General features: G+C 40.5%; 1 protein-coding gene across 1 annotated transcript in view; it reads left to right on the top strand.

The window, feature by feature from the left end:
* mea1 (male-enhanced antigen 1) overlaps window positions 1–12,681 on the top strand; it is a 272,028-nt gene that overhangs the window by 192,498 nt on the left and 66,849 nt on the right. The window lies entirely within an intron of this gene.

Below are 12,681 nucleotides of genomic sequence, written 5' to 3' on the forward strand. Positions count from 1 at the left end.
TAAGGTGGGTTAATCAAGTGCTTCACGAGGTGCATGTATTTTAATCTCTAAAAAAGTTTCTTTTAAATGAACTAATTTCATTGCTGACAAGGAAGGCAGATATGTCGTGGTGTCTGGGCTACTTGAGAATAGAAAATATACTTTTGCAAATATACAGTTGTGTTCAAAATAATAGCAGTCTGACATCACTAGCAAGATAAATCACTGATTTTGTTAGAATTTCAACTTTTTCTAGAAGGTTTAGTAAAGGTATAGAAAACCAACAGACCCAACAGGCATGACGTGCATGCTGCTGATTCTGTGAAACTGAATCATTTACTGAAAGGGGCGTGTTCAAAAAAATAGCAGTGCCAAGTTCAATTATTGAGGTCATTGATTATGTGAAAAAAAATCGGTGTTAAACAGGTGTTAAACATGTGGCCCTTATTCAAGGATCAAGGCAACTGATGCTGCATGTGCTGGCTGTGCATTTGTCCTTGAAAAACAGAGTAAAATGGGTTGTTCAAGACACTGTTCAGAAGAAGAGCCTTCTTTGATTAAGAAATGAATAAAAGAGGGGAAAACCTATAAAGAAGTGCAGAAAATGATAGGCTGTTCAGCTAAAATGATATCAAACGCTTTAAAATGGCAACCAAAACCAGAAAGGCGAGGAAGAAAAAGAAAAACGACTATTCGAATGGATCGGAGAAGAACCAAAATGGCAAAGGCTCAGCCAATGATCAGCTCCAGGAGGATCAAAGGAGATCTCAGATTGCCTGTGAGTACGGTAACAATCAGACGACGTCTATGTGAAGCCAAGCTACCACCAAGAAGCCCCCGCAAAGTCCCGTTGTTAAAAAAAATACATGTAATGAAGCGGTTACAATCTGCCAAATAACACTTGACTGGCCTAAAAAGAAATGGCGTAATATTTAGTGGACTGATGAGAGTAAGATTGTTCTTGTTGGGTCTAAGGGCCACAGACAGTTTGTCAGACGTCCTGCAAACACTGAATTCAAGCCACAGTGAAGACCCCCACCCCCCCCCCCCCCCCCCCCCCCACACACACACACACACAAGCATGGTGGTGCAAGCATCATGATACGGGGATGTTTCTCCTACTATGGTGTTGGTCCTGTTTATCGCACCAGGGATCATGGATCAGTTTGAGTCATGTTGCCGTATGCTGAAGAGGAAATGACCCCAAACACACCAGCAAGCGTGTAAAGAAAGATGTCAACACTGCTATTTTTTTGAACATTATATTTCTTGACTTTCTGTACAATATTATCAAATTAAATTACTTTTTCCAATTTTCTTGGTTTGAAATAGAATGTGCAGTTTCCCCAATGCAGTTGTGTTCCTTAAAATACAATTTATTTGAAGAATTTTGAGGTTTACTCACCTTTTTAAACACACTGCTATTATTATGAACATAACTGTATATGCTCCTAATACTGGCCAGGTGACATTCTAGTGGGCACCAGGTTTCCTGCTGGCTGGATTCACTGGTGATCCTGTTGTAATTGGAGGGGACTTTAACTCTGGTCCGCTCCAGTCGCCCCTTCCAGCAGACGCTGCCATATCTGCAGCATTTGATGAAATATTGAAATCTACAGGTGTAACTGATATATGGCGTTGCTTTAGCCCTAATTCACCTGAGTATACATTTTATTCCAAGGCCCACGATTCATACTCTAGAACTGACTATCTGCTGATGTCAAGTAAGCTGTTAGAAAACCTGATCAATGCAGAGATTCACAATAAAGTCATTTTGGATCACGTACCGATCTCTGTATTATTTTCTCCTTTTCTAAATACACATAAAATAAAACCATGGAGGTTTAACAATGCCCCGTTAAGGGATGAGAAGTTTGTTACATTCATTCAGGATAAAATATTGGATTTTTTTGCTGTAAATATGAGCTTGGTATCTTCTGTACAGATGGTCTGCTACATGTAGAGGGTGGATCGTTGCTTATTCCACCTTTAAACACAGACAAAGATGTGAAAGAAAGAATATCCTGATGAAAGAACTTACAGTAAAAACCTAGAAAATAGAAATAGTCTTATTAGATCAGAACTACAAGCTTTTATACATGAAGAAACAACCTTTGCATGAGACATTTTGAGAATGGTGAGAAGGCTGGTATGATGTTAGCACTCAGACTGAAGCAAATGGAGAGCAAACATGTGATCCCTGCTATCCATGGTGAGGGAGGACCTTTAATAAATGAATGTGTCTTTCCAAGAATATTACGCTAAATGATATGAATCACAGGATAACTTCAATGTAGAAGAAGCCAATGACTTTGTCTCTGCCTTCGTTAAATAGTGAGGACAAAGAATAAACTGAAAGACCAATGTCCGAGCTGGAAGTGAAGCATTAGCTTCAGGGAAAGCACCAGGGAAGACGGTTACACTAGATATACAAGATTTACTTATTCCCTATCTAATTACTTTGTATGACGATATTGTCGTCAATCAATCAATGCCTGAAAGTCTGCAGTGATATCTGTGCTTCCTAAACCAGGGAAGGACCTTCTCTCTCCAAATGAGCAGTTACCGCCCACTTAGCTTATTAAACAATGATTATAAGATATTCGCAAAGATGCTTGCATTGCGCCTTTAAAAAGCTGTGCCTTCCTTAGTACATATTGATCAGGTGGGTTTCATCGCAGGCCGTCATGCTGCGAACAACATGAGGAGACTTTTTCACGTTATATCGAAAGCCAATGTCCTTCAACATCCAGCGGTAGCATTGTCGCTGGATGCTGAAAAACCATATGACAGAATTGAACGGCCATATTTATTTTTCACATTGGCTAAATTTGGTTTTGGTCCAACCTGTAGCCTATACATTGGATGAAGGCTCTTTATCATAACCCGACTGCCCGTGTAAAAACAAATGGCATGGTATCGCCACTATTCCAACTTTTTAGGTCTACTAGACAAGGCTGTCCAGCTTCTCCACTTCTTTTTGTTTTAGCACTTGAACCGTTAGCGTATGCAATTAGAGCCAACCCGAACATAACTGGTATTACAATGTCTGATTATGAATTTAAAGCTAATTTGTACGCTGATGATATATTGTTTACACTACCCCCCCCCCCTTCTAAAGCTCATTGATGAATTTGGTCAACTTTCTGGGTAGGGGAGAGTGGAGTAAGTTGATCACTACATCAAGACAGTTATAGTTTTGTTGCTAACTAACACATCTGCATATATTTCAGGATGTTTTGCATCCCTACAAATTAACAGAATGAGTGTAAATATAACTGTTTTTAAAATATAGCATGTTCAAAAAAAGTGGTCTTGTGACTCAACTTACGTTAAGGTGGTCAACTTAGGGTAAGTTGACCATAGGAGTGGGGTAAATTGATCAACCCCCCCTTCTTTCCTTCCCTCCATCTCCTCCCTCCCCCTTTACTTAATATTTCATCTGTCCAGGTTACAGGTGAACACAAACTGCAGGGACTTCCTGCTGAGCCACCAACTCACTGAGATTTGGGGAGTTTTGTAATTACGTGGCATCTTGGGAAGAATCCCAGAGATTTTTCTTTGAAAGTAAAGTTTGGCCTCACTATAAACAACTTTTCCTGTTTATGGGAACATATTTACTGTAATCACAAACATACAGAATCTTGATTTAATCATTTGGACATACACAGCCAAAATACATTCATTAAGTGTATAGGATAGGTGGATCAACTTACCCCTGGCCAAATGGATCAACTTACCCCACAGCTACCTTAGCTTGGGTTTATTGCTCTCACAGCTAAAATGGTGCAGTTTCATGCTAGGTTTACTACCTCATGTTGTAGCTCATAGATACCACAACCCATGTATAAAACACATTTGCAATCATCTCTTTTGGTCTAAACACAATTCTCATGAAACTTATGATCGACTAAATTCACTCTCCAGAGTGAAAAATTATTTTTTGGTCACAAATGTTAAACCACTTTAGTCACGTGGTTCTAATCTTCACAGACTCCATGAAATGATGCCTGCCTCCCTAATATTTGGTCACATGCTAACTTTTTCCTATAGTTTCCTAGAAACAAGGGGTGGGTCAACTTACCCACTGGCTCATCTTACCCCACTCTCCCCTATAAGGTTAATTGGACAAAGAGTGAGGCCATCCCTCTTAATCATTTCACAACACAAGCTGATCTAGTATCCACTCCAAAGAAACAAGGGATGAAATATCTTGGAATCACAATCAAATCTTCACTCGAAAATCTGTATGAATGAAATGGATGTAAGATTTTGAAAACTCTAAAAGAAGACTTGAAGAGATGGTCAACGCTGCCTCTGTCGTTGTGGGGAAGAGCTGAAGTCATCAGCTATCAAGACGATCATTCCTCATGTCTGCAATCCCTCTCAGGTTTCCTCAGCAGTGGTTTAAAGAAATAAAAACATTATTTATAAAGTTTTTGTGGAGAGATAAAAAAAAAAACAAATAAGCTTGAAAAAACGAACCATAGAAAAATGGGGGGGTTAGGTGTACCTGATGTATACTCATGTTACCTATCATATAATAGTAGATATGTCTAGAGGGGAGTTGGATGTGTAGAACAAAAAATGATGGCTCAAAGTAATAAAAGTGTCTCTCTAGCCTCGCTGTGGTGCCATCCAAGAGGCAGTAAATATAGTAATAACTCCTTGATCCAACAGTCGTGTGAAATAGCCAGTGAACTCCACAGACGACTGGGTATTACGGGGCTTTCACTCCCTTCCTGTCCTATCTGGAGAAATCCTTTATTCACTGAGTATGGCAACTAAATAACATCAATACATTGAGTCAGTTGATAGTTGATGGGAAAATTGTTGATTTGAATGATTTGAAATGCCAATACAATCTAAATGAGTTTTTCCAATATATTCAGCTCAAAATGATACTCAAACACTGTTTAAATAAGGGGAACCCTCTGAGTCATAACCATGCTGATGACAAAGAATTTTTAGAGGCAGTCAATGGTAGAGGCACGGTTGCTAAGGTGTAGAGATTTGTGTCCCACAGTAAGGAAGAAAGTCTATCAACTAAGGCAGTGGTTCTCAACTGGTGGGTCGGGACCCAAAAGTGGGTCTAGACCCGTTCTGGATGGGTCATGGACAGCTGGTCAAAAAAGTAAATAATATTTAATGCACATCTGATGTTGGACATGTCTTTTATTTTGAAAAATAACTTATATTGAAAGGCACGAGACACGTGAACACATGCAGTTGTAATGCTCCTCCTCACTTTCTTATTATTGTGGCCTGATGCAGTTAATCTTGTTTTGTTTTGTGGGTCTTTATTTTGTGCAATTTGATATTTATTCACTTTAGTGAACATGCTCTGAATGCAGAGATGCATTAGAAGTCAAATATATCGTTTTGTTGGTCTCCATTTTGTGCAGTTTGATATTTTTTTATTCACTTCCGTACATGCAGTTGTCATGGTAACTCCTCAGTTTCATTCATGTGCTCTGAAATGCACTTTGCTCAATAAAGAGATAAATGAGTTTTTAAAGGCTTAAAAAAAATTCTTGGTTTGAATTCTATAAAAGTGGGTCGAGACTTACAGTTTTTCTCTATTGGTTTGGCTCAATTCTTGAAACAGAAATTACATTCTCAAAATAACATGGACAAATCTCCAAACCACCTTGCAAATGTTCACAACAGAATGGCATTTCTCATTGATTTCATCAAATTGCAGATGTCTTAGTACATGTCTCAAGTGTCTTAGTGCATCTTTGCAAATGGTTATGTACAAGTACCCTAGAGTTAGCACAATGAGCATACATTTAGCACATTTTCCAAATGAATAGATCTTGCTGATCTAAGCTGATTAGTTGATTCTCAGTCTAATGGTCGCTCTCTCCAAAACATGTCAGCATGATTTCACTGTGTAAATCATCATATGCACAATAGTCTGTTCAACTGTCAAAATTAGTCAACATACTGTAGGCTAATACCATGAAAACCATATGAATTTCTTGCAGCATTTCATAAATTCATGACAGTAATCGACAGTCAGGTGAAATTAGAACTTGACTAACGAAGGAGGAGTTCCTACATCTCAGATGACCAATCAATCAGCTGTTTAGCTACCTGACTGGTGCTGTCTATGATTGTGAATGCTGCCAAACGCGTATATATAGAGCTTGGCTAGGGCCTGTACCTTTTGCAGTATAAACATGGAGGTACAAGGAAGAGGAAGAGGAGGAAGAAGAAGAAGAGGAGGAGGAGTGCGGATGCGTGGTGGAATAGGCGGAAGAGGCCGAGGAGCAAGAAGACACAGAGAGTTGTTTGTTTTTACAGTACATAATCTTGAGTTACTTTATGTAGGCTATATGTGAATAAAAATGGTTACAATTTCCTTGGCAATATGAGTGCAGTGTGTGTGATGTCAAACTTTGGAGGCTGCTCTTACTGTAAAGTCCTTTTCTTAGGTTTTATACGTTTCTGCCATAGTGACAAAACATTTAAGCATTTTGACTTGCAGTGCTCACAGAATGCCACAGGGATGATGCATTTTGGGGGCACTGACTACTTACATGAGAAAGAAGTTTGGTTTTGACACATAAGTAAACTGTTTTGGGAGAGATATGAGGTTCTGCAGCTCATCCATGGTGTTATGCTGAACCATCCAGTTTATTTTTGGTAAAAGCACTAAGTGAATGCAAATGAGCCAAAAGCAATTGAGAAAGATCTTTGCCATTTTGATGGTACTGACACTTTACATGGTAAATGAATCTAGTTTTGAAGCATGTGTGAACAGTTTTGGGAGAGATATGCGCTTTTGCTAGTGAGCTGTAATGTTGTGCAGAACTGTAAGACTGTTTGGCCAAATGCTCTTATAGTTTTAAGAATGTAATTTCTGTTTCAAGAAATGAGCCAAACCAACAGAGAAAAACTGTAATGACCATGGGACAATGTGGAGCCCAGAGTGAGACTAGTTGAGAACCCCTGGACTAAGGTACAGTGGGAGAAGGAATGAGGACTGCAGCTCACCACAGACCGTTGGCTAGACATTTTACAACGCTCTATCTATCAAATAGTGTGAGAAACAAAGTAATACAGTTAAAGATGTTTAGAGCATATGTAACCCCAAAAGTCATTAAGAAGATGAACTGTGACCTGTCTGATTTATGTTGGCATTACACCTGATGTGGCACTGTCCAGATGTAAAGAGCCTCTATGGGATGAAGTCATACATTTCATGAAATCTTTTTTGTGTATTGATATCCCAATGTGCCCTATATTATGCATAGTAGCCTACTGGGAGGAAGATGAAACCCTGTGGACTCTTGTGTGGTAGCTACAGCGCCTGTTTGGTCTGGCTGCCTCACCGTGAAGAGGATGATACTTACCAACTGGAACATAAGGAAACCAAACAGCCTCAACATGGATCAGTGGTGTGAAGAATATCTGGAGTTGCTTGCCATGGAGGAGGCATCTACTGCCCTGCAGGGGCAAGTTAGACAGTGTACAGGAGTTTTCCTCTGTGCTATTCATCTGCAACATGTCAGTCATCACGTTGCTCTCAACTGATTTCATCCTCATTTCTGTTGCCACCTCTGATTTTCTGCACCACTCACTTCACTGGAAGTGGAGTTGTGTCTGTATTATTGTAATCAATGTTAATGATGGTTTCATAGTGGAGTCTGTGATGATCATAGATCTGACTGACTGACTGACTGATGCCTGTCAGCTGGGACAAAATGTTACTTATTCTGACAGATTGGGCCTTAAAGAAATTAAAATAAAAAAATCCTGAAGGAAATTCTTTTGCCCGGTTTCTCCAAAAGGAAATAAATACAAAGAGGAGCAACAGTACCTCAGAATAAGACGGAAATATATAATAAAATGTTTCCTACAATGTCTAAAACATTGAGGGCAAAAAGGAACGGCCTAAACACTATTTAAATAGATAGATAGATAGACAGATAGATAGACAGATAGATAGATAGATAGATAGATAGATAGATAGATAGATAGATAGATAGATAGATAGATAGATAGATAGATAGATAGATAGATAGATAGATAGATAGATAGATAGATAGATAGATAGATAGAGACAGACAGACCCTTCAATCACAAAAACACCATAGAGAGCGCACAATAAGAATTACAAAGAAGACAATAGATGATAACAGTGAAGGTATTATAAGCTCCTGTCCAGAACACCTACTGTACTGACGGTTTGTTTCTATATTTATTTCATTTCTCTCAGGCCCAGAAGTTTGATCTAAAGATGCCCAACCTGTGGCTCTAACTTATTTATGAAATCATATCTTACGTGTCGCGCTCAGAAATTAAGACACATTTATCATAGAACAACGAACCACATCTAAAACAGCTTCTCTTTTCTCACTGGGCTCATCTTTGGAAAAGAACTCCTGAGCTCTTAGTGTGAAGGAGTCAAACAGACGGAGCTCTGGTAGCAGTTCCCATGTGTTCTCCACGACTGGATAATTGGTCAACTATTTTCCAGGTCTTTCAGGTTTTCCAGGACGCGTGGGAACCTGCATGACACCTTTCAAACAGAGACTGCAGGTTGTAATTATCACTTTTTATAGCAGTTTGAAGCAGGTGCAGTAGTTTAGATTTAGCTGAAACAGTCAGACTGATGTGATGATGCTCTCCCAGACGGCCTGGTTACCCTGCTAACTCCTGCTCTACTCTACAGTCACAGTCTCTTAAAACATTACAGTGGTGTATCTGGTGTGTGTGTGTGTGTGTGCAGCTCTGCCTGCAGTTCCTGCTGTTCTCCACCAGGTGGCGCTGAGCTCAAACTGCAGCAAATGACAAGTCACTGGAAAATAAAAGACAAACAAAAACATACAGTTGATTATAGTTGCTGTTATTTCTGTGCTCATGTTAACTGAAAACATAAAATCCAAATGTGTCTTTTTCTTGTCTCCATTCTCAGTCATTCTTCTCTTCTTTCCCTCTTTTCTTCAGCACACACACACTTTCTCTGTGCATCTCTGTGTGTGTGTGTGTGTGTGTGAGTGTGTGTGTGTGTGTGTGTGTGTGTGTGTGTGTGTGTGTGTGTGTGTGTGTGTGTGTGTGTGTGTGTGTGTGTGTGTGTGTGTGTGTGTGTGTGTGTGTGTGTGTGTGTGTGTGTGTGTGTGTGTGTGTGTGTGTGTGTGTGTGTGTTTGTGTAGGTACAGATGTTGGGATGTGTCCCTGCACAGAGGTGTTAAAACCTTTTATCCAGTTAGAAGTGTTTTGAGTGTTTTTACGCTAATGCTTTGTCTAACAAATGATGTGCTGCTCAACGCAAAAAAAATTGATGCAACAATTTCCATGGATATTTTTAAGTTAAGCCATTTGTAAATGAAGTGCCGTCTTTTATTCAAGACAGCACACATGTTCTAAATGAGATCATTGGATCATTACTCTTGGTTACCATGGATGTGGAAGCATTATGAGGGCTTAGAAGCTCTATCAACAACCTGAGCTGCTGCCCCCTGCTGACTTCATCTGGCTACTTACAGAATGGATCTAAATAATAATGTGTTTTTGTTTCAGAATCAAAGGGGACAGCGATGGGAGCATGTTTTGCACCTAACTACGCTGACCTATTCATGGGATTTTGGGAAGAAAAGTTTGTGTACTCTAGCCTTAATGTTTACAGAGATAAAATCATTTGGTGGAGCCGATACATAGACGATATTCTTCTACTCTGGTCTGGATCTGAGACAGAACTTCTACAATTTCACTCCTATTTGAATAGTAGCTACTAATGAGAATTTGAAACTTAGCCTTGACTATTCCCATTCTGAAATTCATTTTCTTGACCTTAAAGTTCGTTTCTGCGTGTTTCCGACTTGTCAGAACAAAATGAGCAGCTGGATGAAGTTCAGCTTCCACACTGCAAAAACGCAAACTCTTACCAAGAATATTTGTCTTATTTCTAGTCAAAACTAATCTCATTCTACTTAAAATCAGACTCATCACATTAAAAAGCAGCTTGTTTTTAGACACTTTTTACTTCTTTCAAGCAGATTTTCACTTGAAATAAGTAGAAAAATCTGATAGTGGAGCAAGTTTTTCTTTCTTATTACAAACACAAAAAACTTACTTTCACTGGCAGATTTTTCTACTTATTTCAAGTGAAAATTAGTTTGAAACAAGTGAAAATGATCTAAAAACAAGTAAATTTTTAGGTGATGAGTCTTATTTTAAGTAGAAAGAGATTAGTTTTGACTAGAAATAAGACAAATATTCTTGGAAAGCTAAAGCTCCGGCTAGTTGAGATAAAAATGGACCTGAATGCCGAAGCAGAATGATTATTATCATAATGAGCCGCGCGGCGCTCAGAGATGACATCATCCAGAAAGGAAGAAGGAAGAAGAGGAGGAGGAGGAGAGAAAAGCATGAAGGGAGTTGTGTGTGTGTGTGTGTGTGTGCGTGTGTGTTTGTGTGTGTTTGTGTGTGTGTTTGTGTGTGTGTGTGTGTGTGTGTCCTCAGCTGCTGTGGTGAGGGAGGGGTCCGAGGGGTCAAGGCTGCCCCCCCTCCCCCCTCCATTCTTCTCTCTGGATAAACAATGTAGTGAAGCAGGTGGTTGAAGAGAGGAATCTACAGCTGCTGCAGGTTACACACACACACACACACACACACACACACACACACACACACACACACACACACACACACACACACACACACACACACACACACACACACACACACACACACACACTCACTCACACACACACACACACACACACACACACACACACTCACTCACACACACACTGACAGACACACACACACACACACACACACACACACACACACACACACACACACACACACACACACACACACACACACAGACACAATCTCAAAACTGCATCACCAGTTCCAGGCCTCAGGCTCCGCCCCCTTCTGATCAATACATCATCAATAAACACATTGGTATCAATACAACAATGGAGGAGGAGGAGGAGGAGGAGGAAGACTAAGAAGAGGGGGAGAAAGAAGAGGAGGAAGAAGAAAGAGAAAAAGAAAGAGGAGGAAGACAAAGAAGAGGAAGAGGGAGGAAGAAGAGGAGGAAGAAGAAAGAGAAAAAGGAGGAGGGAGGAAAGTGAGGAGGTAGAGGAGGAGGAAGATGAAGAAGAGGAAGAAGAGGAGGAGTAAAGAGAGGAGCAACAGGAGGAAGAAGAGGAGGAAGAGGAGCAGCAGGAGGAGGAGGAGGAAGAGGAGGAGGAGGAAGAGATGGGGAGAAAAAGGAAGAGGGAGGAAAGTGAGGAGGGGGAGGAGGAGGAGAAGGAGGAAGACTAAGAAGAGGGGGAGAAAGAAGAGGAAGAAGAAGAAAGAGAAAAAGAAAGAGGAGGAAGACAAAGAAGAGGAAGAGGGAGGAAGAAGAGGAGGAAGAAGAAAGAGAAAAAGGAGGAGGGAGGAAAGTGAGGAGGTAGAGGAGGAGGAAGATGAAGAAGAGGAGGAAGAGGAGGAGGAGAGTGAGGAAGAGCAGCGACAGGAGGAAGAAGAGGAGGAGGAAGAAGAGGAGGAGGAGGAGGAGGAGGAAGACTAAGAAGAGGGGGAGAAAGAAGAGGAGGAAGAAGAAAGAGAAAAAGAAAGAGGAGGAAGACAAAGAAGAGGAAGAGGGAGGAAGAAGAGGAGGAAGAAGAAAGAGAAAAAGGAGTAGGGAGGAAAGTGAGGAGGTAGAGGAGGAGGAAGACGAAGAAGAGGAAGAAGAGGAGGAAGAGGAGCAGCAGGAGGAAGAGGAAGAGGAAGAGCAGCAACAGGAGGAAGAGGAGGAGTAAAGAGAGTAGGACGTGTCTCCACCTGCAGGAAGGAGGCGTCTACTGATCAGAGGTCAGATCTCAGACGTGCAGCAACATGAAGAGACAGAGACTCTCCCTCGGCATTCTGGGAGTTTAGACACAACAGCAGAGAGGATCAGATAGAGACAGAGATCTGGACCAGGAGAGACTCCTCTACACCTGAGACTCACCTGGTCCTGCACCTGGTCCTGCTGGACGTGTCAGGAGTTAGAGACTGAACCACCTCTCTGTCTCTACACTGTGGTGCAGTGCACTAATGTCACCAGACTAGCTATCGTCTCAAATCAAACACTGCTGCTGTGCACTGACCGGAAATGACTCCACAGCTTCTTCTTTTGTTTGTTTGTTTGTTTATTTATTTTCACATATCAAAGTTAAAAAAGATATAACATATAAAATCCAAAACAATGTGAAGGGGAAATGCCAAAAAATCCTCCAGGGGCTTGTAGGGCGGCGTTGTCCAGCTACAGTTCTAAGCTAATGAGCATAGACACATCTGTGAGGTACAAAAACCGTTCATACATAATAAATACAAACATGGTTTAACATGATTTAACATTGTACAATACAATACAAAATACAAAAATACAAAAGCTTGATAAACATATGATAAGAAATATAAAACAATCCCAGTTTAGATAGGCAGACCATGTGGAAAGTATTGGCTGGTTAGCAGGAGAGACTTTAGTGCTCTGCTAAATTGTTGTAAAGATAAATCAAAAAGATGTGCAGGTAATAAATTACATATTCTTGGTCCACGATAAAGTAACAGAACTGTGATTGAGATTCTTCCATTTTTTAAATTCTGATTGCAACCGGTGTTATGCCGAGAAGTGCCTGCTTGCCGAGATCTGCACGCCGCACAACAAATGTGGAACTGGATCATTCATTACGGGGACGGGGATGCAGT

The sequence above is a fragment of the Trachurus trachurus genome (genome assembly GCF_905171665.1).
Source record: "Trachurus trachurus genome assembly, chromosome: 15".
NCBI classification, from domain to species: Eukaryota; Metazoa; Chordata; class Actinopteri; order Carangiformes; family Carangidae; genus Trachurus; species Trachurus trachurus.